The 27,102-nt window shown below is 37.0% G+C and overlaps 1 non-coding gene across 1 annotated transcript; it reads right to left on the bottom strand.

Moving 5' to 3' along the window:
• Window positions 1–11,828: 11,828 nt before the first annotated feature.
• LOC114006176 (U4 spliceosomal RNA) lies at window positions 11,829–11,971 on the bottom strand. Its single transcript, XR_003547931.1, has one exon. It is a non-coding gene; the product is annotated as a U4 spliceosomal RNA (small nuclear RNA).
• Between the last annotated feature and the right edge of the window lie 15,131 nt (window positions 11,972–27,102).

Below are 27,102 nucleotides of genomic sequence, written 5' to 3'. Positions count from 1 at the left end.
ATTTTTTCTTTTTCAGAGAGAGATTTTTGCTATAGGGCATGTGAGTTCACTAGAGAAACAGAGAGAGACAGAAAGTGAGAAATTCAAACTCCTACCAGGGGTGGGGGATGAAGGCGAGATGGCCATACTGCAATCCCTTCTCCTCCATTCTCCTCACAGGATCTAGGGAAGGCAGGAGCAGGCATATGTGCCCAGGGTAAGTTACAAGCTGCTGGGTCTGAAACTTGAACCTCAGTTTGCCATGTGGGAGTCCAGCACTTTAAACACTGCCCACCTGCTGGACCCATATATGCCCTGCAGCAGAAATTATATCATTAATGGAAATGGTACAATCATTTTGCCTTGTGCCACACTCCACAATATGTTACCAGGAAAAATAAAAACATACGTTGGCAAAAAAGTCTTGAACAAAGATATTCCTTTTTTTTTTTTTAAGAGAGATTTTTGCTATAGGGGATGTGTGCTCACTAGAGACATGGAGACAGACAGAGAGACAGAAAGCAAGAAATTACCCCCCTGAGGGGATAACCACGCAGCAATCACTTCTCCTCCATCCTCCTCTGGGGATTTTGGGCACACGCACACACACACACACACACACACACACACACACACACTCTCGGCAATGAGTTTTAAGTCCTGAAGTCTGCGATTCGATCTGCAGTTGGCTACCAGCAACATAACTATTATACCATCTGTTGGTCCCCAAAGATGTTCCTTTAGTCATAATCTGGAAAAAGCCCAAGATGTCCATTAATAGGAAAACAGAAAAACAAATTCTCATATTCCTACAATGAAAGACTATTCAAGAATTAAAAAAGACCAAAATGATAGACATATATAACAACATGGTTGAGTCTTGAAAACATTACACTGAGTGAATGAAGTTTCACACAAGAGAGTATTCTGTAATAATTACTTGTTAATGAAATTCTAGGGCAGGTGAAACCTATCTACAGTAGGAAAAAATCAGAGTAATAGTTGCCTTTTAAGTATGGATATTAGGTTTGATTAAGAAGAAACATAGGTGGGGAACCAGCAGTTAGCGTAATGTCTATATGTCGCTGGACTCCCACGTAGTCGACCGTGGTTCGTGTCCCGCACCCCGTGGCTTAAAACTCATGCCAGGCGCGTGTGTGTGCGTGCCCAAGATCCCAAGAGGAGAATGGAGGAGGAGAACGGCTTGCAGCATGACCATCCCCTCTGGGGGGTGATTTCTCGCTTTCTGTTTCTATGTCTCTCTCTCTGTCTGGCGAGCGCACGCACCCTATAGCGAAAACCTCTCAAAAAAAAAAAAAAAAAAAAGAAGAAGAAACATAGGTGAACTTTTCAGCATGGTAATATTGCTCCATATCTTGATATAAATTTTAACTACACAGATAAAAGCATCTGTCAAAATTCAGAGAAAGGCTTGAGGTGTTTATTTCACTGTATGTTAATTTTCTACCAAAAGGAAAAAAAAAATCTACAAATCAATACTGAATTCTAGTTAATAATATGCATCCTAAAGTATTTAGGAGAAGCATACAGATACCTGCCATTTACTATGCATCAAAAATAAGATGAATGCTATGATTTCAATATGTCCTCCAATGTTCTACTGTTAGAAAATTAACTGCCATTGCAACAGTATGAAGTGGGACCAATAAGAGCTGATTAGTAGATTAATACCATCATCATGGGAGTGGTTTAGTCAGGAGAATGAGCTCCTGATTAAGGATAAATTCCAGCCTCCCTCCTTCCTCTCTCTCATTTGCTTTCTTACCCTTCTGCCATTATACCATATGTAAAGTGGGCCCTCACCAGATGTGACTCCTTCATCTTGGACTTTCCAGGCTCCAAAAGTATAAGCCAAATAATTTTTTTTTCTTTACAAATTACCCAGTCTGTGGTATTTAAGGATTAACAGACAAACTGAGGGACAGATAGCTAGATATCTACAATGAAAAAAGAATAAGATATTAATAATAGAATCCAGATTGTGGCTATATAGACATTCAAGACAAAATTCTCTCAACTTTGCTGTATTTTCATAATAAAATTTTGGCTGGAAAGTATAGGGATTTCCATTTTATTACTTTCCCAATATTTATCAAATGAAGAGATTTTCTTTTCACAGAAAAGAACACAACTACAACTGAAAACTTTAAGTCCAAGATATGATTAGCATCAAAATCCCCAAAGTACTGCTGTTTCATCCAAAATCTCACTGAATTATTCATGAAAGGAGTTTGTCAATATATTCCTTGCTAAAATTATATAAATACAATGACCAAATCCTTAGTGTATTCTTTACTTAGATCATAAGACACATTATTGCAATTTCATAATGTCCATTCAAATAAGCCAGTACTTTCCCAGAATCCACTTCTCTGATCAGTTCTAGAGGAGTCTAGAGAAATAAATGTACACAAGACTTAAAAAATGGAAGTAAAGCTACAAGTATTAGTTCTAAAGATCAGCATAGTTACAGAGTATGTACAAAGCAGAGGCAACAGCCTTTCATAGACTAATCCACCAGCTGTAAGTTAAGATCCCACTTCAGTAGTTTGAAATGCTTAGCTTCCCATATTCCCTTGCAAACACAAATTTGTCCACCTACAATAGTGCCTCAAGAAGACTGATTAGTAACTTTTCTATGCATTTCAATCTCCTTTTTTTCAGATTTCTTGCAGTTTCTCCCACAGTTGTGTAAGGTATTATTCCTATAATAAATCCTTGATTCTATAACACTAATTGTACCTTTGCTTGCTTTCCTAACTGCTCAGATTGATAACACAGGCATATTTCACTTGTCCCATTACCTGTTTTTTAAAAGTTATAAGAAAATTAAAATTTTGAAATCACTTCTCTTTTGTAAGGAACTATATAAAACCCTTGCGGTGGATTAAATTCTGTTTTCTTGTCAAAGTACTTTTTTGGACAAAAAAAAACTCTATGTTTATGGTATACAATATGATGCTTTAGTATATGCACACATGGAAAAATAATTACATCTATATAATTAACATATCCATCACCTACCTAATATACTTTGGAAGGGGTGAGGATATTTAAAATCTACTCTTAGCAATTTTGAAGTAAATTACATATCATTATACATTATACTCACCACATTATATAATACATGTGGAAAACATTAATCCTAACTAAAATGTTGTTTCCTTTGATTAATATCTCGGCTTCCCCTATCCTCAAATGCCCTCTCAACCACCATTCTACTCTGCTTCTAGGAGTTTAACTTTTTTTAATAATGATTTTATTATTATTATTATTATTATATATTCATTTGATCAGAGAGAGAAAAAGAGAGAGAGGGAAAGTAAGAAAGCAAGCTGCTAGGTCTGGGGACCCGAAACACAGTCAACCATGTGGGAATCCAACACCTTAAACACCATACCACCTGTTGGCCTCTAGGAGTTTGACATTTTATGTGAAATCATAAAGTTCATCTCTTTCTGGGCCCGGTTTATTTCACTTAGCATTATGCCTTCTACATTAATCTGTGTGTTGTCATAAATGATAGTTTGTTTGTTTCTTTTTTTTGGGGGGGGAGGTGGTGGTGGGAGGTTTTGCTATAGGGCATATGCACTTGCCAGAAAGACAGAGAGAGACAAACAGACAGAAAGTGAGAAATCACTCCTCAGGGTGGATGGCCACACCACAATCCCTTTTCCTCCATTATCCTCTCGGGATCTTGGGCATGCAAGCACACACGCCCGGCATGAGTTTAAGCTACCGGGTCCAGGACTTGAATCGCGGTTGACTACATGGGAGTCCAGTGACACAGCCATGACGCCAACTGTTGGTCCCAAGAGTTTCTTTATTTTAAGGTAGAATAGTATTTCTCTGTATATACATATCACATTTTCTTTATCTACATTGAAAGATCACAGGTTAATTCCATATCTTGACTATTCATGGTGCAATAAACATGAGAGTATAGATAATTCTTTGACATAACGATTTCATTTCCTCTGGATATGTCAGGGATATTAAAAATGTTTAGGAAAAATATACATTATTAAAAGAAAAAAAAATGTAGTGGGGCCAGAAGAAGGTGTGGCAGTTAAGGCACTCACACGGCCAACTATGAATCAAGACCTGGACCTGGTGGCTATAAAATCACACTGTGTGTGTGGGGGGTGGGTGGGTGTGCACGTGTGCGTGTGTGCCCTAAATCCCAGGAGGAGAGTGAAGAAGAAGGTACTGTGGGAATGGCCATCCCCCCTGGGGGGTGATTTCTCACTTTTCCTCTCACTGTCTCCCTCTGATGATTGTACACACCCTATGGCAAAAACCTAAGGAAAAAAAATGTACCAGTCATTTACATATTTCTTAAAGAGCTGGTTTAACAGTACATCAGAAAAGAAAAGGGAGATAAATAGCAATAAGAAAATACAAAACAATTAGGAAAGTAACAAAATGGTAGGTGTAAGTCTGCACATATCAATAACATTGAATATAAATTAACTAAATTATCCAATTAAAGTACACAGATTGGTTGAATGAAAAAAAAATACACACAAGAAGGCCCTATATGTTGCTTACAAGAAACATTTCATTGGCAAAGACATACACAGAACATGTAGGAATGAAAAAAGTCCATTTCATCCAAATAACAAACAAAAGAAGTTTAAGTATCAATACTAATATCAGACATCATAGACTTCAAGCTAAAATCAGTGAAAGAGACAAAGGAGGTCAGTATATATTGGGCTGTCTGAAAAGTCATGACATATTTTTCTATGCCAAAATGCAGCATTAAAGGGATTAATTCACCAAGAAGCTAAAACAATTAGAAATATTTAAGTACCCAACATCAGAACACCCAAATACAACAGAAAAAAAAAAGAAAAGAAAAGAAAAGACCCCTAGACCCAAAGGGAGAGAGAATGCAGCATACTAATTGGTGGGGATTTAAAAACACTACTCTCAGTGAACAGGTTACCTACACAGAAAAAAAAGATACAGGACTTAAATGATATCATAAACCAAATAGACTTGACATATATATAGAACATTTTACATAACAACTACAAAATACACACTCTTCTCAGTCTAGCATGGAAAAATTTTGAAGACTAACCACATAACAGGGCACAAAATAAGCCTTTTAAAAAATTTTTTTTAGAGGTGTTTTGCTATAGGGCACATGTGCTCGCCAGAACGAGAGAGAGTCAGAGGGATAGAAAGCGAGAAATCACCCTCCAGGGGGGATGGCCATGCCGCAATACCTTCTCTTCCACTCTCCTCTCAGATCTTGGGCAAGCACGCACACACACCTGGCTTGAGTTTAAGCCACCGGGTCTGGGACTCGAACTATGGGTGACTACATGGGAGTTCAGCAACATAGCCATTACTGTAACTGCTGGTCCCAAGCCTTTAAAATTTTAAAAGAAATCATATATAGCGTTTTTTCTGACCACAATAGGATCAAACGTGGAATAAAAAAAGAGCAAGCTTCTGAAAATCCACAAATACATGGAAACTAAACAATTTACTTCTGAACAGCTTTGAAACTACTAAAGAAACTAAGAATGAAATTTAAATTTTTCTTGAAACAAATGTTAATGAAACCACAACTCTCCAAAATCTTTAGGATACAGCAAAAGTAGTACTCATAGGGGAAGTTTAAAGCAATTAGTGTTCATAAGAAAAAATAGAAACATGGCCAAAAAAAAATAACATAAAGATGCATCCCCAAAGAACTGGAAAAGAAAGAATTAAAAAAGTAATACAGGAAAGGAAATAATATTGGAGTAGAAATAGAGAATTAAAGAACAATACAAAAAAAATTGATGAAACAAAAAAGCTAGTTTTTTGAGAGGATAAACAAAATTAACAAACTATTAGCTAGATTAAGAAAAACAGAGGATGGATCCAGATAAAATCAAAAATGAAAAACTGATGATATTACAACAGACATTACAGAAATACAAAAGATTACTATGAAATATGATGAGCAACTACATGTGAACAAATTGGAACAACCAGAGGAAATGGACAAATTTCTGGACACATATAATATATACATAGATTGAATGAGGAAGAAATAGAATGCCTAAACAGACCCTAACAAGCAATGAGATTGAATCAGTAATAATTCTCCCAACAAAGAAAAGCCAAGATTCCAGTGACTTCACTGATGAATTATACAAAACTTTTAAGAAAGCATTAATACCAATTCTCTTCAAACAATTTCTAAAGATCCAAATGGAAAGAACCCTTCCAAACTCATTTTAGGAAGTCACCCGCCATCATCTTGATATCAAAAGAAGTCAAGGACACAACAAAAAAAAGTTAAACTTTAGACCAATATTACAAATGCAGATGCAAAACCCTCAACTAAACACACACACACACACACACACACACACACACACACACACACACACAGAGGCAAACACAATCTTCCCCCCTGAAAAAAAAAAGAAAACAGAAACTAGTAAAACAAAATATCAAAGGTGCCCAACATAATGCAGTGTTCTTTGTTGATGATAATCATGGTAATATTATTGATTGAATTATCACACACTGTATGTATGCTTTGAAAAACCACACTGTACCCCATGAATACTCATAAAAATTAAGTGTAAGTAAGAAATTTTAAAAACCAAAAAATGCATCCATTTTGGGACCGGCAGGTGGCATAGTGGTTAAAGGCACTGGGATCCCACATGGCGGACAATGGTTCGAGTCTTGAACCTAGTGGCTTGCTTTCTCACTTTCTCTATCTCTCCCTCTCTCTCTGACCCTCTCTGGTCAAATTGAAATAAACAAATGAATAAAATAATTCTTTTAAAAAATGCATCCATTTCAAATTTTTTTCTTGCATCAAATAAACTCAGGTTCTAGTTTGATATGATCCTATTTTTCTATTTTTTTCTTACCTATGCTTTTGAAAGCATATCCAAAAAGTCATTGTCAAAAAGGTTCTGTCCTGTATCTTGGTCTAATAGTTTTATAGTCTCAACCTAATGTTTAAATCTTTAATCCAATTTGACTTGATTTTTGTACAGGTCTTCAAAAAGTTTGTAAAAATGTGTAGTATCAAAAAACTATATATCAATTTCAATTTTTTTGCCACAGAGTGTGTAGTTGCTGGAGAGGGACAGAGAGAGGGATGGAGAAAGGGAAAGTGAGAAATCACTCTACAAGGAGATAGCCATGCCACAATCTCTTTTCCATTCTCTTCTTGGGATTTCTGGCATGCACCCACATGCACCCACATGCACCCGGCATGATTTTCAAGCTGCTGGGTCCTGGATTCGAACTGTGATCAGCCATGTGGGAGTCCAACACCTTAATCAACATGCCACCTGCTGGTCCCATCAACTTCAATTTCTTTTCTTTCATTTTTTTTTTTTGGCATAAAAATAAACATATTAAAATGATGTATCCACAATTTTTAAAACCTTTCTAAATTATTTAAAAAATTTTTATTCATGACAGAGTATGAGAGAGAGAAATGACAGGACCTTGTCACACTACAATACCCCTTGTCCAGCCTTTCAGCTCTGCAGGATCTTAGGCATGGGTGCACATACACACACAGTGTGTTTTCAGGTCAACCCAGAAATCTGAACCTGTGGTCTGCCATGTGACTTCCTACACTACAGTTCAATTTGCTACTGATTTCCTCACTAGGTTGAAACTTCTACAAACCTTTGAAGTAACCCTATATAGTGTGACATGAAAGACTAATTTAATTCTTTTGCATGAAAATAGCCAGTATTCTCAGCATCATTTACTGAAGACTGCCCTTTCACCATTGTTTATTTTTGGCTTTTTTGGGGGGATGGTTTGTGCTGGAACCATGCTGTTTTGATTACTACAGTTTTGTAAATTTCAAATCAAGTAGTATGATACCTCCAGTTTTGTGTTTTTTACTCAAGATTGCATTGTCTATTTGGGGTCTTTGAGGTTCCACACAAATTTTAGGATTCATTTTTATATTTCTGTGTCAAATGCTGTTGGAATTTTGATAAGATTGGATTAAATCCATACATCACTTCATGAAGTATGGACTTAAAAATATTAATTTTCTAATTCATGAGCACAGGATATATTTCCATTTATTTGTACCTATTTATTTTTTATTTCTAACCTTCATACTAAATATATAATTGATTTGCACATCACTACTATGGTATTATTCTAAATTTGCTTAGGTATTTCTACCAGTGAGTTTTACACTTTCATAGGTTTTCATGTACTAATTAGCATCCTTTTCTCTTTCAGCTTGAAGAACTCCCTTTAGCATTTCTTTTTTATTTTAATAATTTTTTTAATAATTATTTTTATTTAACTTTATTTATTTAAATTTGGCCAGGGAAGAACAGAGTGAGAGAGTAAGGGGGAGTGGGGAGTGAGAAAGCAAGCCTCCAGGTCCAGGACTTGAACCTTGATCGCCCATGTGGAAGTCCAGCACCCTTCACGACCACCTGCTGGCCTCACATTTAGCATTTCTTAAAAGGCAGATCTAGTGCTGAGCTACCTCACCTTTTACTTGTGTGGGAAAGTTTTTATTTCTCTTTGATTACTGAAGAAGAGACTTGCCTTGTTACTTTTGGCTGGCAGTTTTTTTTTTTTTCACTTTTAATATGCCATCACACTCTATCTTGACCTGTAAGTGTTCTATTGAGAAATCTGCTGATTGCTTTATTGGAATTCCCTTTTATGTGCTAGCTTCTTTTTTCTCTTGCTGCTTTTGGAATCCTCTCTTTGTCTCTGATTTTAAGAGTTTGACTATGATGTCTTGTTGTGGTCTTATCTGGATCAAACCTGATTAGAAATCTTCAGGTTTCCTGTTCCTGCATACTTACATTTTCCCCCAAATTTTGGAAATTTTCTGGCCTTATTTCTTTAAATATACTAATTGTTCTTTTCTCTTTCTCAGTTCATTCTGGAGCTCTTGTAAACTATATATATATATATATATATATATATATATAGAGAAACTATATTACATATATATGTATATTTTCACTTGAAGTTGAACTCTTTTTTTCATTCTTTTTTTTATTTTTATTCTTCTGACTAGGTAATTCCTCATGATCTGTCTTTAGGCTCACTAATTCTTTCTTCTGCTTGATAAAGTCTTCCATTGAAACTCTCTAAAGAAATTTTAAGTTCATTTTTTGGGTTTGCTTTAAAATGTAGATTTTATTCTTTCTTTAGTTTTTAAAAGATTGTTATTTCTGGTTTACATATAATTATACATCTTTGTGTAGTAGAGTTTTCCAAAGCATGCATACAGGGTGCAATAATCAGATATAGGACACAGACATACACATCTCATTTTACATTGAACATTACCTTATGTTGTACACATTCAAATATTGTGTTCTTCCGCTCCAGAATTTTTTTTTTTTTAATTGCCACAGTGCATGTGCACTAGCCAGAGAGACAGAAAAGGAAAGAAAAAGAAAAAGGACATCCCCTCCAATAGTGCATGGTCTGTAGTCCCTTCTCCTACATTCGTCTATCTTTCAGGACTTGAGGCGCATGCACGTGCACACACACACATACACACACTTGAGGCGCATGCACGTGCACACACACACGCGCGCGTGTGCGTTAAGTGTAATTTTCAAGCTGCCAAATATGGCAAACCAAGCAGCTGGCTATGTGTGATCTAGCTCCCTCAACCACTAGGCCACAGGGCTAGAACCAATCCAGAATTTCTTTCTTTTTTGTTTTTGTTTGGTTTGTTTTTCTATATCTTTGGTTAACTTATTGTTTTATTTTAATCTTTTAGAGGTTTTTGCCCTGGGGCACGTGCACGCCTTTCTCCTCCATTCTCCTACCAGGATCTTAGGAACACACATGTGTCTGAGGTGATTTTGAAGCCATCAGATCCTAGACTCAAAGAGCGGTCAGCCATGTATGTGGGAGTCCAGTGACATAATCACTACGCCATCTGCTGGTCCCACTTGTTTTATTCATAAGTTTTCTTAGGTGACTGTTTTCTCATAGTTCACTGAGCTTCAAGTAAATTACTTTTTAATTCTTTGTTAGGAAGTTCATAAATCTGAATTTCTATGTGGTCAGTTACTAGTACTGTGGGGGTTTTTCCCCCTTTCTTTTTTTTCCGGTGGTGGCCTCATTTTTTTCTGATTATTTGCCAATCCTTATAGCTATACATTGGCATACATGCATTTGAAGTTTACAGAGTTGCTTCAATTGGGAAAGCCCTTTACTAGTCATCCTGTCCAGAGATTCTAGGCAGTTTATCTTCATGGTGTGGAGGCAGGTTTACTGACAGTCCTCAGGCATACTGTCCTGGTTCCTCGGTCAGCACTTGGGTAGGATCAACGTGGGATCTTGGTGCAGGCCTGGCACTGGTGTGGGACTAGTTTACTGGTCTGAAGTCTGGAACTCTTGAGAGTCTTCCTGAGATTGCTTTATACTAGGGCAGGCCTGGTATTGGGGATCCAAGGCAAAATCCAGTGCTCTTTTCCTTCTCCTTCCCCCACATGAAGGGTATTACTTTCTGCATTTGTGCTGCTAGAGTTGTTAGAGAGGTGTCATAGGAAATGTTAAAATGTCCTTCCTACCTTCTTCAATGTCTCTTTTATTTATGTCCTACATAAAGGGATTATATTATCTGATTTCCTTAGCTCTTGTGAAGGCATTTTTGTGTGCAGATAGTTGTTCAAACTGATGTTTCTGCAAGAAGATAAGTGCTGTAACATCCTCTTCTGCCGTTTGCTAACATTTCTCTTCCCATTGGGCTTTTGATGAGGCTACCAAACACAATATTCTATCCTCGGTTATAGGGTTGAAGATTTAACCCATGTAAAGCCAACCATAATACCCTATTCCACTCACTATTAGTAATAAATACTGCAATGGCTAGGAGTTCAATGCTGATAAAAATAATACCCACCCTCCCACCCCCATACCATATATAGACAAATAAACACTTTAGTCAGATAGAATTAGGTTCAGTCACAAAGGAAACACACACACACACACACACACACACACACACAAAGAAACTACAGAAAAAGACAGTCTCAATGGTCTGATTTCTAAGTTCTAGTTTCCTATGTTTCTGATCTGGTCCTGAATCTGTCTAGCTGATTGCTTTTTTGTTTTCATTCTTGCTGTTTGATGGTTTCTGAGACAACTTGATATTTTATAATAACCTTAATTCTACGACCTTTCCTCTTTAAATTTTGGGTAATAAATTATTCCATTATTGTATCACTAAACAGAAATACTTAAGACTTAATGATTTGTAAAGAACAGAGGTTTGGGGCCAGCAGGTGGCACGATGGTTAAGGCACTGTACTACCACATGGCTGAACACAGATTCAGTCCCACATCTGGTGGCTTTCTCTCTCTCTCTCTCTCTCTCTCTCTCTCTGTGTGTGTGTGTGTGTGTGTGTGTGTGTGTGTGTGTCTTTCTCTAGTGAGCACACATACCCTATAGTAAATTTAAAATTATAATAATAATAAATTAAGTAATTCTTAAAAAAAAAAAAAGGAGAGAGGCTTATCTGGCTCACAATTCTAGTGCTAGAAATTACAAAGGTGTGGGGTCGGCATTACAACATGGCTGATAGAAGCAGAGAGGAAGGCATGCACATACATTGGGAGAGGGTGGGAATGAATAGAAAACACTCTCTACTTCTGTTTGTTCCTTCCATGCACTCAGCCAAATGGATAGAATTTCCCATTATGCCCCATCTCTAAGCCACCTCCCAGTCATTATACTAGGGACTAAATTGTAATGTATGAACCTTTCATTCTACCTCTAACCCCCAAAGTTCTTTTTTTTCCCACATAAATCTCAATAGTCCTGAAAGTATTAGTTTCTGCAAGCACCAACCCAAAATTCCAAATCCTAAATCTTATCAGAAATTTAGGTAAACTCTCAGCTATAAGCCTATAAATCAATTAGCAATAATCGCGCCTCGGATAAACCTCATTGGCTACGATACTGCCACTGCACAAAGCTGGCTAAATCAAGAAAACACTTTAGCAACTTCCCAGATGTAATAGTAGGGCTGGCGTAAGAGTAGAAATTTCCATTCCACAAAAAGAAAGGAATAACAGGTCCCAAGCAAGTTTGAAACCCCAAAGGCAGACATTAGATCTTAAAGATTAAGAACAATCTTTTTTGACACTGTGCCTTATATCCCCAAGTGGAAGATGGGCCCCAATACCCTGGGCAGGTCTGACCCTGTGGCTTTGCTGGTCGCAGACAACATAGCTACTTGTACTTGGGAGTCTAGGGCCTATAGCTTTCCCAGGTGGTCACCACATGTTCCCAGCAGCTCTACAATTCTGAGATCTTAAGGGTAGTCCTGTCCCTGTGGCTCCACTAGGCATAGCCCTTGTGGTGGGTTCTCTCCTCTCTTACCTCACACTTCCATTTGGTACTGCCCTGGTGAAGGCTTTCAGTGGCTCTGTCCCTGGGGCAAGTATCTACTTACACTCCCAGGCTTTTAAATACATCCTTTGAAATCTAGATACAGACTGCCATGCTGCCATACTCTTGCCTTCTACACTCCTGAAGAATTATCACCACATGTAGCCCCAAGTTGCCTTGGATGCTGCTGTTGCCACTGTCTTGACCTATAGCCTGTACTCCACTGAACAGTGCCTTGAGCCTTGAATCATGGCTAAAGCAACCAAGTGCTACACTGGGATGCAGGGAGCTGCACAGAGCAGTGTACCAATAGTTGGCCCTTTGCTGAAAACCACTCTGCTCTTAGGCCTCTAGGCTTGTGATGGGAGAGGTAGCCCTGAAGATCTCTGAGATATACATGAGGTCTTTTTCCCATTGTCAATATTATCATCTGGCTTTCTAATCACTTTAATACTGGTAGCCTGGCAACACTCAGTGTTCTCTGCCAAATATGCTTTTTATTTTTATTCTTTACATGGTCAAGTTGTGAATTTTTCAAATTTTCCTGTCTGCTCCCCTTTCACCCAAATTTCACTAAATTCAGTTAGACAACCAATAACCTGAGCACTTGCTATTTAGAAACTTCTTCTGCTAGATTATAAGTATTAAATTTGGCCTTCTATAACATCTTAGGACATGAACACAAATAATTCACATTCTTTGCCACTTTATAATACTGGCGTTTCTCCAATACCCAATAATTTCCTCATTTCTATCTGACACCTTCTCATAATAACCTTTACTGTCCATATCCTTATCAGCATTGTGGTCACACCTTTTTAACCAACTTTTTGAAATGTTTCAGTTCATTTATAAACGATTTCTCTTACAAACCTTCACCAGAATCTAGAATTTTCATGGCCTATTTCTCCAAACTCTTATAACATCTGCTTTTTACCCAATCCCAAAGCCACATACATATTTTCAGGTACCTGTATAGTAACACACTCTGCACACTGAACCAATGTCCTGTTTTATTATTGTGTTACTAAACAAAAATATCTGAAACTGGATGATTTATAAAAAATAGAGGTTTTTGGCTCATGATTCTGGTGGCTAGAAAGACCAAAAGTGTGGGATCAGCATCATAACATGGCTGACAAAAGCTGGAAGGGAGGCCAGCATAGGTGGAGAGAAAGAAAAAGGAAGGGGGGGTAGGGGAGAGGAAACAGACTTTTCTGCTTGCTCTGTCTAGCCATGCTTCTAGACAATCCGATGGTTCCTTCCCTTTAGGAAGGTCTCACTACCCTCCAAAACCATTGTATCAGGGACCAAATGACAACATATGAACACTTGGGGGGACAAATTATTATCTAAATCATAGCAGATTATATCATTTGCAAACCAAACAACTCTTAATTTTCATACATAATCATGTTGCCAATTCATCTTCTAAACTCACCTGCTGAGGAAGCTGACTCTACATTATTTGTCAAGTTTTCATATTTTTGTATAGGCTAGAAAAGGCCTTAAATTTTACTATTAAAGCAAGGTAAGAGGACCAGCAGATGGTGTGATGACTATGTCGCTGGACTCCCATGTAGTTGACTGCAGTTCGAGTCCCAGACCCAGTGGCTTAAACTCATGCTGGGCATGTGTGCGTGCATGCCCAAGATCCCGAGAGGAGAACAGAGGAGAAGGGATTGTGGCATGGCTATCCCCCCTGGGAGGTGATTTCTCACTTTCTGTCTCTCTGTCTTTCTGGCGCGCACACTCACCCTATAGCAGAAACTTCTAAAAGAAAAAGAAAAAGTGTGGTAGGTTTTATTAAATAGTACACATCAGTAATAACACAAAGTTTTTTGGTCCATGGTTGGTTGAAACTACAGATAAGGAGTCCATGGTTGGTTGAAACTACAGATAAGGAATCTGCAGATACAGAGGACTGAATATACTTCCACTAAACTCATACAGAAGAGTGGAACTTTAGAAAAAAAAAAAACAGTGAAGTCAACAAACATTTGATATCAGGCATAATTAGTAACATATGAAATAATTCTGTAATGGTAAAAGAAGTTTAAAAGATTCTCACTTAAGGCAGGTTCCAAATATAGCCACTTTACTGCCTCTCTATCCTTTAACCTTGGAGAATCTAAAAAATACGGGTGGAACTCTAGCCAAGTATCTTTACCAGCCTAACTTTTCTCTTTCTACCTCTTCTGAAGTATTTGGGGGCAGATTTATTCTTTCTAAATGTATATAACCCTTCCATTCTATCTCATTACCAAACCACTGTCTTTCTGACTGATCTTAAGTAAAATGCCAAAATGCCAACAAGATTCATTTGCCTTAAGCCATTCATTTGACAACAAGCTTCAGAGAGCTATCAGATTGGCAATTTAAAAATCTCAGCATCATTGAAAACAAAACTTTATATTAGGCTACTCATCTATTGTTTTGGGTCCTTCATTTTTACATCCTTAAATGAGTGAGTTTAAGTAGTAGGTAATCTCATGGTTTTTGTTCAACTCTAACAAGTCTATAATTCAGAATAAATTGCCTGGTTTAATAACTTATATTTTCAGTTCACTTAAACATACCTTTTAAAAATTATTTATTTATTTAATTTTATTTATTATTATTATTATTTAAATTTACCAGAGAGAGAGACAGACAGAGAGAGAGAGATAGAGAGAGAAGGTTATAAAGTCGCCAGGTCTGAGACTCGAACCACAGTTGGCCATGTAGGAGTCAGGTGCCTTATCCACCACGCCACCAACTATCCCCCCTTAAACATATCTTTAAGTGCCTATGGATAGGGGAATATTGATTAAGGAACAACATGGTATGGTATACTATTTCTCAAAGTATGTGACATTCAGATATTGAGAGTGATGTTAGGGAATACATGGACAGAGCATTAAATAGCATCAAATCACATAGAAAGCTTTCCCCTTTTAAATTCTCTTTCAGTCTTTTTCATTACATCCATAAACATATGCCCTTAACGGTTCTTGAAGACTTATCATTCTCCCTTTATAATAGAGGGGCTCATATTCAAAACATTCTATGGGCAATATCCTCTAGCAGATTTAACAACATGTGTATTTACTGTTATCTTTTACTTATGGCAAATTATAATTTTTCCCATGTTCTGTAATGATATAATGGTATTATTTATCTATTTTTGTTTAAAAAGGGAGATGATTAAAAATGGCTAACATTAGAGAGTTGGTATACTATTTTAAGGTCTGCCAAAATTAGTGATGTCTTCCTTCTCTTGTTCAGACTGTGTTAAATTATTTCAATCACAATAAAATATAAATTATAGGACAGATGAGTCAGAGAGACTCATTCTTCTTTTATTTTGATTCAAATGGAATATCTTAATATTTACATACTTTACTTTCAGCCCTCTGAAAACAAGACTCTTCATCTGTCCAAAGGGCCTTGGTTTCATATATGGTATTACTCCTTCAGTAATTAGGGACAGAGAGTACAGAGGAATTATACATAACATTTCCTAGGATCCGCATTGTGGGTCCTATGGTGAAATATAGTCATAATTCTCTCCAAAGTGAAATCCTATTAGATCTCTCTCCATGCAAAATCCCTTTATTTCTTTATTTGGCTTTATTTAGTAATGAAACAGACAAGTCTCTCTCTCTCTCCAGAACATCTTAGGAAAAGATTTGTGAAAACAGCAGGGAAAAGAATTTCTGAAATTCTGGTGGATGATTTGTATATGTTATTCATTGTTCCTTAGTGTAGATGTACAGATATCACTGAGACCTTGTTTGACAAACCTTACCATAATTTAATAATATCCTTGATTACTTAAAAAAGGAACAATTGTAACATGGCATTCCTAGGGACTTTTGGTTCTATACATAGATTTATCTGAATAGTCCCCATGGTATATATAAAAAAACTGAAGTTTGAGAAGTACTGGTGTAGCACAGTATACAGATACTGTAATTAGGATAAGATGGCATTTCCATGGCTCTACTACTAACTATGATGACCTTATCAAGATGGTTAAATTTTCTTAGTTTTAATATTGTCATCTTTAAAGAGTAAAGATACTTTTTTAGATGATTAATTTTGTAAAGTTCCTCCTCCTCTAAAATTTAGTGCTAGCCTACTATACTACCGTATTTTAAGTCCTATGCCACTTTCAAGTATAGTCTATAACTAGTAACAGCACCCTCTGAGAGTAAGATTCTCAGGTTCTATACCTAGAGCTACTGAGTCAGAATTTGCACTTCAACAAAATTCCTATGAAGTTATATGGAAATGAAAATTTCAGAAGCACTGCTATAGACTATTTTTTTTAAATTTCAGTAGTTATATGGATGTCCAATTCTTCATCAAAAGTGAAAGTGTATTAAAAGACACAGTAATTGATTTAAGAGAGAAATGTGGCAACCCATGTCCTTAAAAATTAGAATAACTGGGAAGAATTAAACTGAATAATACTATTTCAAATTATGAATTACTTAAATGGTTAGAATTCATTTTACAGAGAAGAGGGATTTTAAAACAATTCACTCTTTAAGTACTTTAATATAGGAAGAGGATGACAGGCTGCATTCTCTAAGAATACATACTAGTTCTAACTACATAAATGTATTATTCTGTTGGCATAAAGGTATTTTCTTCCTTTTATCTACATCAAAACTGCTCGCCCTTGGGACTAGCAGATGACATAATGGTTACATTGCTGGATTCCCACATAGTCAACTGTGGTCTGACTTCCTGACTTGGCAGCTTAAAATTCATGCCAGGTGCATGTGTGTGTGTGTCCAAAATTCCAAGACAAGAATGGAGGAGAAGGGATTGCGATGTGGCCATCCCTCAGGGGGCTGATTTCTCACTTTCTGTCTCTTTGTCTCTTTGGTGAGAGCAGGCGCCCTATAGCAAAAATAAATCTAAAAAACAAACAAACAAACAAACAAAAACCCCCTTCCCCTAAAAAAAGCTGTTCACCCTACCAAGTTCCATGGATAGTCTTAGACTGTACATAGAAAATACTCCTGTGATAAAAATTTAAGGTAAATCTTTTAGCCTCCTATTCTTGAAATCCTTCTTATGTAGATATAGCTGGCATAATTACATACATTTTCAAGGTAAGAAAATAGGCACAGAGAGATTTATTATAGTGAATTAATTAAGGACTTTCAACTGAGTGGCTGAGTCCACCCCTCTAGCATTACACCATACTATTTCTCTCCTGAAAAATCTATATTTATATCAAAAGTGTTAAAAGAACTAAATATTTACTTTATAAAAGAAGTATACATCCTTTAAAAACTACAAAGCCAGCACCAGGCCAACCTTGTTGTCACAAACTCCATGCTAGCCCTGCAGACATATGATCCAGGCCCACCACATTACCAGGCCAGCCTCAGGCTCTAAGGAGTTCTTGTACCCCCAGGCTCCTAAAGACCAAGAGTCCAGGCCTGCCTAGTAGATCCCAGGGTTGGGCCCACTTAAGGAGACCTGGGCTCCAAAACCACCCTTGTGAACCGAGACTTCACGCTGGTTCCAGCAGATCTAAGACTAAGGCCCACTCCTGCAGACCAAAGCTCCAGACACACCTTAGAGGCAGGTCAGCCACTATGAATTCAGGTTCCAGTCTCATTCCCATGACGTTGGCTTCAAGTCTTCTACATTGGTCCCGGGCTCTAGAACCATCCCACCCACCCAATCACAAGGACCGTGCCTGCAGATTCTAGTACCAAGCCAGCCCCCACAGACTCAGGCTTGGTTCTCCCATCCCATGCCAGGCCAGTTCCCATGGGCCCATAATCCAAGCTTACTCAACTGCTGCCCCAAGTACCCCACCAGCCTACCTGAAGATTCCAGCAACAAGACCAACCAGAACCGTTACACAAGCTGACTGATGAAGGATTTCCTTGCAGAAGCTAGTCTGGAAAGTCTGACAGAGGACCCTACCTACTTCTTCAAATGTGTAGCCATCAGCCCAAGGTCACACAGGTCACGAATAATGGGGGGAGGGAGGTGAAGCCAGAGGAACAAAATAAAGCAATAGTAAACGATCCTAAAGAAATTCAAATTCAAAATGATTGACACATACTTTAGTCAAATTTTCAAATGTCAAAAAACAATTTTTTTTTAAAGTACAAGAAAAAGAAGCTTATCACATACAAAAGAACTGTAAAAAAACTATCAGTGGTTTTCTTAGCAGAAATCTTGTAGGTCAGAAGAGAGTATGATGATACATTTCAAAGCATTAGGAAAAAGAAAAAAGTGCCAACCAAGAACACTATAACCTACACAGGTGTCCTTCAAAAATGAAGACAACTTAAATACTTTCCTATATAAACAAAAACTGTGAACATTCATCACTATTAGACCTGCCTTATAAGAAATGCTAAAGGCAGTTCTCCTGAGAAACTAAAACATGCTAACTAGACTTGATCTTAGCCAAAAGGCTGAGAAGCAATAAGAATGATAATAACATGAAAATATATATAAGTACAAAACTTACCATAAAACAGAAATATAGTCAAATTAGAATACTCTAATACTATAATGGCAATACATAAATCATTTTTAACTCTACTATAAAGTTAAAAGTACTAAAAAATAACGGTAGCTACACTAATTTCTTTGCTTTTTAAGGTTTTTACCATAGGGCAAATGCACTCGCCAGAGGACACAGACACAGAGAGACAGTGGGAGGGAAAGTGAGATATCATCCCCCCAGGGGGAGGGGGGATGAACATAGCACAATTCCCTCTTCTCCATTCTCCTCCTCAGACTTGGGCACACATGCACATGTGTGATTGTCAAGCTACTAGGTCCAGGACTTGAACCATGATCAACCATGTGGGAGTCCCACTGCCTTAACCACCATGCCACCTGCTGCTCCCACAGTAATTTCTTAAAGAACTCTCTAGGACCAGGTGCTATCACTCTGCAGTAATGGAAACCAAAGGGCAACTCTGGGTTGGATAACAAGTTGCCTGAAAAATGTACTAGGCTTGCACACAGGTGCCCAGAATCCTGAGGAGCTGGAAGAGTGAGGAAAATGAATTATTATGTCACAAGATCCTATTGAGGGTGCACTCTATCTCCTTTTCTTGTGTGTACACTCATGATTCCTATTATTTTTTTTAAATGGAAAAAGAAAAGATGGACGCATTATATATAAAAGATGTAAATTGTGACACCAACAACAAAATGTGAAGAAGTTAAAGTATACAGTATTAATATGCAGTCAAAGTTGAGCCATTATGAGTTTAAAGTAATAGATTATAGTAAGACATTTTATGCAAGCCTTATGGTAACCACAAAGAAAAAACAGTACTAGATAAAAAAGGATAAGGAATAAGGAACCAAAGCATACTAAAATAAATAAATAAATAAAGGAAGATAAGACTAGAACGGAGAAAAAAGGATCTACAAAAGATTTTTGAGGCATGGCCCCAAGTATATACAATTTTTATTTGTCAGCTAAAATTAAATTAATTTTAAAAGACCTGGACAGTAATTTGTTTGTTTAGGAAGAAAGGGGGGGGGGGGGTCTGTCAAAGAACAGGAAAAGTGACTGGGAAAAGAAAAATAATATGTACTATATTTTAATTCAATGTAATAATGATAGTGAGTTTTCCCTATCAGTTGTATATAACCAATTCTCTGAGATACCAACAAATTTACTGGAGCATGGGGAAACAGATTTTGTTCTTGAAAGAGAAGATTTATTTTATTATTTAGAGTTTGTATCTATTAGAAGTAATGTTTAAATATAACTCATCATTTATTAATAGTATTTTTTTAGGGCCAGCAGATGGCATAGTGGTTAAGGTGCTGAATTCTCACATGGCCAACCGTAGTTCAGTCCTGGATGTTAAAAAACATTAGGGTGTGTGTGTGTGCGCGCGCGCAAGCACATGCACATGCTCAAAATTCCCAGAAGAGAGTGGAGAAGGGACCTCTGCTCAATGAGAGGTGATTTCTCACTTTCTTTCTCACCATCTCTCACTATCTCTAGAGCAAGTGTACAAGTCCTATAGCAAACATCTCTTCCACTAAATTTGTTTTGAAAGAATTATTTTATTTAATTAATTAATTAATTAATTTGGGGGGAGGTTTTTGCTATAGGGCATGTGTACTTGCCAGAGAGACAGGGAAACAGAAAACAAAAATCACTTGGGCACACATGCCCAAGAGTTTAAGCCACCGGGTCCGGGACTCGAACTGCGGTCGAGTCCAGCGACATAGCCATTACACCAACTGTTGGTCTCTATTTATGTATTTTTTTTTACAGTTTCTATAGGACACATGCACTCACCAGAGACAGACAGAGAGAGATGGGAAGTGAGAAAGCAAGACATCAGATTCAGGACACGAACCACAGTTGGTCATGTGGGAGGTCCAGAGCTTTCACCACCATGTCACCTTCTGACCCTCATCATATTCATTTACCATTACTAAATGAAGAACCACAAGCACAAAAATAAATTATAAATTATTTCATGCGCTGAATGTTATTTGAATTTGGTTAAATATAGAGCACAATATATTTTGCTCAACTTTTTTTATTCTTGAAATATGTATTTTTTAGAAGATCTTTTCCAGGGAAAATACTATATGTTTGTAAGCATGTTATGAGTTTAAGTAATGATAAAAGAGCACTATAATTTTTATAATTCATTTAATTATCCTGAGTTGAAAAGACAAGAATTCAACCTATTATTTACAATGATTTGACATAGGAAGCAGAGAAGATTTACTTGAGGAATAGGGAATGAAAAAGTAAGAAAACATGGAATAATGATGAATAAAGTGATATATACTGTAAGAAGTTTGAGTAGGCTTTGATAGAATTTAATCTGCTTATTGTACTAGAGAGAAAATGTAAAGTTCCAAATCTACTGCTATTTCCAACCAAGGAAATTTTTAGAATCAAAGCACCTGCTTACTCATAGTCTTTCATTAAATTCCTTTTGAGACTGAATAAAGAAGTAATTAAATTTAAAAATAAATAAGAAATAAAAATAACTGAATAAACATATATTTTCCTCTCTTTGTTTCTCAGGAAATAATAGATGGTATAGTATGTTAGTGATTCAGCAGATGGCACTGTTCCCATTAAATCAACATGGATCTAATAATCTGGCTTACAATGTCATAATGAACATACAGCACACAGACTTAACCAAGAACACTGCTTTTACCAAAAATATAAAACAACATTCTAAAATGTATATTTTTAATTGAACCTATCTTAAATATAGTAAATAATTATTTATAGAATTTTTACTGCTCTAGCTTCATTAGAAATCTACAATAATTTTCTGTTGGAAAAATTAATTTATTAGAGGTCTAATAACACCTCTAATTTAAAAAAAGGTCACTTTTTCTAATTAAAATGTGAAATATTAATACTTCTTTTTTTAGAAGTTTTTGCCTTGGGGTGTGTGCATTCACCACAGAGAGAGAGAGACACACAGTAAGAGGGAAAGTGCGAAATCACCCCAAGGGGATGGCCATGCTGCAATCCCTTCTCCTCCATTCTACTCCCAAGATCTTGGGCACACATGCACACAAGCCCAACAAGAGTTTCAAACCACTAGGTCCAGAGCTCAAATTGTGTTTGAGCATGTGAGAGTGCAAAGACATAACCACTATGCCATCTGCTGGCCCCATAATACTTATTTTTTCAACAGTTTCCTGTTAAAAATAGGAAAATGTTAGAGAATGTTTTGAAAATGTTAATAATAACTATGCTGCAATCATTTAGCTCAGATGTTCAGTTATAATTATTTTCTTCTTAAACTTCACTTGTTTCATCCTTCATTCACTGGCTGGTAACAGTTACCTAAATATCTGTAAGTTAGCTACCTTAAGATCCTTAATGGCGAGGAATATATCTTATACTTTTAAACAGCTCTCATAGCAGTTAGTACATGAGTGTACCCTTAATAGTCCTCAGAAAAACACCTACTTAACAAAGTTAATCAATAACACTCAACAACAAAATCTATTTAACAGTTATATACTGAGTGGAGCATTAAACTAGTGAACAAAAACACCACTAATAAAATCTGTAACTCAGATTGGTAACTTAACCTGCAGATTTCATATTTGAGATATTAAATTAACCAATTACTATTCTTATAAAGGAGATTCTGAGTAATTCACACAATTTAAACCAGGTTGTATTAATAAACGCAAGAGATCTGAGTGGCCATCTTCATTATTTATGTATTCAAAGTATTTTACTGAAAACCTACAATGTATTCTATAGCTTCACAGTCCCAAATCCAAAAATCCCTAGGGACTATAAAGGGAATCAAGCAATCCTACATCATCAGTTTTGTATCCCACACTTCTCTCATTTTCTTCTTTCTAGCCAAAGTGATCAGACTTATGGAAGATTTCTAGTAAAAAGAAATCCAGTTTTAAATAGCCTTATCTACTCATCTCTTAGGGTCTAGCATTAGTCACTGCTGGCAGAGCTATACCACCACCCTATGTTCCCTAGGCTGCTAAAGAGACCTACAATAGATAGTACCTCCAGGTTTTAATGTTGCTTTGGAGTCTCAGTTTTGTTTAATTCTGTGTGCTCATGATTCCAAGGTTAGATTTTGCTTTGGTGCCTATTTCTCTGTTTTCTTACCAGTTCTTTTCCAGGGGGCCTGAAGTCATACCCCAGGAATTTGTTAAATGGCAAAATACTGCTGCTATATAATAATTATAATCTCTTCATGATGATCACCTATTATATTGAATTTTCTGATTTGCTCTGCCTACCTGATTGGTGCTAGCTCTCCATTTGAAAACTTAGTGTTGACAACACTGTTTTAACGTTAACCTAGCATGCAACACCTTTTGGCTACTCTCTTTTACCTAGTCCGTTTCCGAAGTGAGCATCTATAAGCGAATCTATACTCAAAAGTTCTAAAGAGCTTCCACAGAAGCTCAATCTCTGTTAAATCCTAAACTCCTTGTTAACAGCCCTGTGTTGCTAAGAGAAACTTCATCATTTGCACCAATCTGTGATATGCTCTATTATAATTTGCAAAATAAATGTAAGTACATGAAACTTGTAGCCTCTAAGATTCAAAATATCTCCAGTTTAGAAAAAAAAAAAAATTCAGCAAACAAGAACTAATTATTATACCTCCCAGTGCTAGGTCTGATTAAACAGATGAAGTAGATAAAGTTCTTTCTCTTAAGAAGCTCAGTCTAGTGGAATTAGGAGACTTACATTAACTTAACAAAGTGTGAGAGTCGGCAGGTGGCATGGTGAATAAGACTCTGGACTCTGACATGGCTGACTATAGTTTGAGTCCTGGACTTGTCAGCTTCCCTTCTCTCTCCCTCTCTGTCTCTCTCTGGTTAAATTGAATAATAATATTTATTTATTTATTTAAAGGAATAATATTTTTTAAGAGAGATTTTTGCTATAGGGCACGTGCGCTCACCAGATAGAGAGAAAGAGACAGAAAGTGAGAAATCGCCCCTCATGGGGTATGGCCATGCCACAGTACCTTCTCCCCAAATCTCTTGGGATTTGGGGCATGTACACACATATGCCTAGTGTGAGTCTGAAGCTACCGGGTCAGGCATTTGAACTGCAGTCTGCATGTAGGAGTCCAGTGATGTAAACATTATGCCATCTGCTGGTCCCCTTAAAGGAATAATTCTTTAAAAAATTATATATATATAAAACAAATGGTGTGGGAAAGTATGCAACTCATATTAATAGAAAAAATGTAGGAGCTTAAAAAATATTTACCAACGGTTTACTATGTGTCAGAGAAACAGTCAATATAATTCTTTACTATTTTTGTTTCTTCATAAAGTAGCCTATCTTGGTGATACCAGGTGGTGTGGTGGTTAAGGTACTGGATTCCCACATGGCTACACGGCAGAATGCAATCTGAGTCCTGGACCTGATGGTTTGAAAATTATGCCAGGCGCGTGTGCATGGCATGTCCAAAATCCTAAATGGAAAATAGAGTAGAAAAGATTGTGGTGTGACAAAAACCTTAGGGGTAAAAAAAGCCCCTCTTCTCAAATCAGCTGCAGAATTATAAAAAAAGCCCAAAGCTGAGGATTTATGGTTAATGTATATCTACCTATTTGATGAAATAGGAATGTCTCTTCAATGTCTCCAACGAGGTTATTAAATACCTGAGTGGAAGTTACAGTGAAATGTAATGTGAATCCCAGGTCCAACAGTGTGAAAACCATACAACATGTGTGTTACTGCCAAAATCCTGACAGGATAGAGAAGTGGAAGAGAAGGGATTTTGGCATGACCCCCATCAGGGGGTGCTTTTTTTGTTTTTTTTTTTTTTTTCTCTCTCTCTCTCTCTCTCACTCTTTCTATGGCAAGTACATGCACCCTCTAGCAATTATTGATTACTTTAGAGAACTTTTAAAGTAGGCTTGTCAAAGATGCTTTTAGTTAAAGGTTCCTCAAAGAAAAAAGATTAAATTAACTAAATTCCTGTCAATTAAAACTGTAAAGGTAGGAGAACGAGGAAGTCTTACTGAAAAACATGAGCATAGTAGGTGTTAAAATTATTATCATTCCTAATGAAGACAAGACACACTTAAAGAATCTTTAGGGTCAATAAACTGACGATAAAAGAAACAGAGGAATGCAAAGTAAATAGATAGAAAGTAATAAAGATAAGATTTCTTTTTGCTTTATTTTGGTTTTGTTGTTATATTGCTTCTTTTTTTTCCTGAAAGCACTGAAAGATTTTTTTTTTCAAATTAGAAACTATCTTTTAACTTCATGTCTTCACTACACCCTTTCCTATTTTAAATAACAAATTATTTAATTATTTATGTTAACAGTGTGACAAAATAACAAAGATAAAAATGACAATAAAGAGCTTGCCTTGTGGCCCGCTGGTCAGGAGTGCCAGGTCTGGGGCCAACACGTGGCACAGTGGTTAAGGCGCCAACCTAACTGATCATGGTTTGAGTCTTGGACTTGGCAGCGTGCTGTCTCTCTCTCTCTCTCTCCCCTCCCCCCGCCTCATCAGCACATGTGCCCTATCACAAATTTTAAAAAGATAATAAATAAAATAAAATAAATGTATTGTTAAAAACTGAGATCTGGGGCTGGTAAGTGGTGTGCTGGTTAAGGGTGCTGGACTCCCACGTGGCCAACTGTGGTTCAAGTCCTGAACCTGGTGGCTTGCTTTCTCACTTTCTCTTTGTTCTCTCTCTCTCTCTGGTCAAATTAAAATAAATAAAGTTAAAAACATTTTTTTAAATGTGTCAGATCCAACATGGCCAACTGCAGTTCAAATCCCAGGTCCAACAGTGTGAAAACTATACCAGGCACATGTGTGTGTGCTTGCCAAAATTTTGACATGACTGAGAAGTAGAAGAGAAGGAATTTTGGCATGACCATACCCCACTACAGTGTGCTTTCTGCTTCTCTTTCTCTCTAACTCTATGTATGGCAAGTACATGTACCCTCTAGCAATTATTTAAAAAAAAAAAAAAAAAAAAGAAAAAGTAAATATCTATTAGGTCAAATATATATTTATTACATGATATCTTTTGCTATTGCTTTTCTTTCAATTTTTAAAATTTATTTATTTATTTTAGGGATTTTGTTTTTGGAGAGGTTTTTGCTATAGGGAGCGTGCGCTCACCAGAGAGACAGAGAGAGACAGAAAGCGAGAAATCACCCCCCGACAAAGGATGGCCACACCACAATCCCTTCTCCTCCATTTTCCTAGCCAGATCTTGGGCACACACATATGCCCGGCATGAGTTTAAGCCACAGTCGACTACATGGGAGTCCAGCAACATAGCCATTACACCATCTGCTGGTCCCTATTTTAGGTTTTTCCCATAGGGCATGGATGCTTGTCAGAGAAAGACAAAGAGAGAGAAAGTGAGAAATCACCCTTTGGGGAAGATGGTTATACCACATTCCCTTCTCCTCCATTCTCCTCTCAGAATTTTGGGCATGCATGCACACATGTCCAACATAACTTTCAAGTCGGGGACTCAAATCACAGTCAGCCATGTGGGAGACCAGCATCTGAGCCACCTTCTTTTCTTCATTTTTTGAAAACTGGAACATATTAACTTTGACTAGGATAATAGTAATTATTAACATTTTACTGTAGCATCCTTTTACATTAATTATTTCAATCCTTTGGCATTGAATTGGATTGAAATAATTAATGTAAAAGGATGATATAGTAAAACATTCACATGAGGTCAACGATCACATGAGATCAACCATTTTCTAATCAGAATTTTAAAAGAGAGTAGAGTGACTAGCCTAACCTCTAAAGCCCTTATGAATCCCAACATGTTATGACCATACTGTTTGTTTCAAGCCCTTGCTTGGTCTTTGCCATTCAGCAAAACAAAACAAAAATCAGAATTAATTAAATAATTAATACTACCAAAAACTTCAAAAAGTTCACAGAAAATGGGACCAGCAGTAGTGTAATGGCTATGTCGCTGGACTCCCATGTAGTCGACTATGGTTCGAGTCCCAGCACGCCAGGCACATGTGTGTGCATGCCCAAGATCCCGAGAGGAGAATGGAGGAGAAGGGATTGCGGCATGGCCATCCCCCCTGGGGGGTGAGTCCAGCAACATAGCCATTACACCATCTGCTGGTCCCTATTTTAGGTTTTTCCCATAGGGCATGGATGCTTGTCAGAGAAAGACAAAGAGAGAGAAAGTGAGAAATCACCCTTTGGGGAAGATGG

Source organism: Tupaia chinensis, unplaced genomic scaffold (genome assembly GCF_000334495.1).
Source record: "Tupaia chinensis unplaced genomic scaffold, TupChi_1.0 Scaffold000075_1, whole genome shotgun sequence".
Lineage (NCBI taxonomy): Eukaryota > Metazoa > Chordata > Mammalia > Scandentia > Tupaiidae > Tupaia > Tupaia belangeri.
This window is presented reverse-complemented; position numbering and strand designations above follow the sequence as displayed.